Genomic DNA, 837 nt, shown 5'->3' on the forward strand with positions numbered 1-837 from the left:
TTTGAGGAAATGATGGGTTGGCATGTTAAATCTGATACAAAATAGACCATCAGATGGAAGAGTCTTTTAATAATATATGTTTATCTCTCTTAATACTTGTCATAAAATCTAACCCAAATGATTTTCTCATATTAAACTAATCAGCTAATATGGGATAATAAACAGGAACAAAGGTTAGAATATAGACATCTGCTTACGGGTCTATCTCAACACGGGGCAGAGAATCGATTATCAATTGAGATTGTGGGAGGGGGGTGCGCCAGGCCTCTGAGGCAGTGCAATACAGAGGCGACGCGCGCAGTCCCCGGGCAGCAAGCTGCCGGAAGGGGACTGCCCCCGTGAGAAAAATTAGGTTAATATCATGTGGCCCGATGGACCACGTATCAGATATTAAACTGATAAGAACAGATACTACACTTGATCTTAGCCAAAAGGCCGAGAAAGGTATGGGTTCCCCAGAGTGCCCGCATGGCTTTTATACCTGCCCCGCCTCGCGCCTTGCCTTCTGGGATAATTGCTTCTTCTATTCTTTGCAAGCCCGTGTTTACACTATCTAAGCATTTGTTCGTGATGCCACGCAAAGCTCTCGGCCCGCCCCGCCTCTCGCGCCTTGCCCTCTCAGATCATTGGCTCTCCGTCAAACTTTTCTACTTACTTCTATTTACAAGCACAGCTCCCGGAATAGCACACTATCTGAGCACCCATCCTTGAAGGTTTCTACGCTATTCACACGATGCCAACGGAGCTCTCGACTGTGCGCTTTTTTTGGCCTTGTAATAAGCACTTCCCTTTTGGCAGCTTGCTGCTTACTCTCTCTCAGCCGCCATAGTCTACGAG

The 837-nt window shown here is 46.7% G+C and overlaps 1 non-coding gene across 1 annotated transcript; it reads right to left on the reverse strand.

Moving 5' to 3' along the window:
- Positions 1 to 249: 249 nt before the first annotated feature.
- Positions 250 to 448, reverse strand: LOC147440477 (U2 spliceosomal RNA). The gene has a single exon (XR_015184393.1). It is a non-coding gene; the product is annotated as a U2 spliceosomal RNA (small nuclear RNA).
- Between the last annotated feature and the right edge of the window lie 389 nt (positions 449 to 837).

This window comes from Adiantum capillus-veneris, chromosome 15, assembly GCF_014529385.1.
Source record: "Adiantum capillus-veneris isolate H3 chromosome 15, ASM1452938v2, whole genome shotgun sequence".
NCBI classification, from domain to species: Eukaryota; Viridiplantae; Streptophyta; class Polypodiopsida; order Polypodiales; family Pteridaceae; genus Adiantum; species Adiantum capillus-veneris.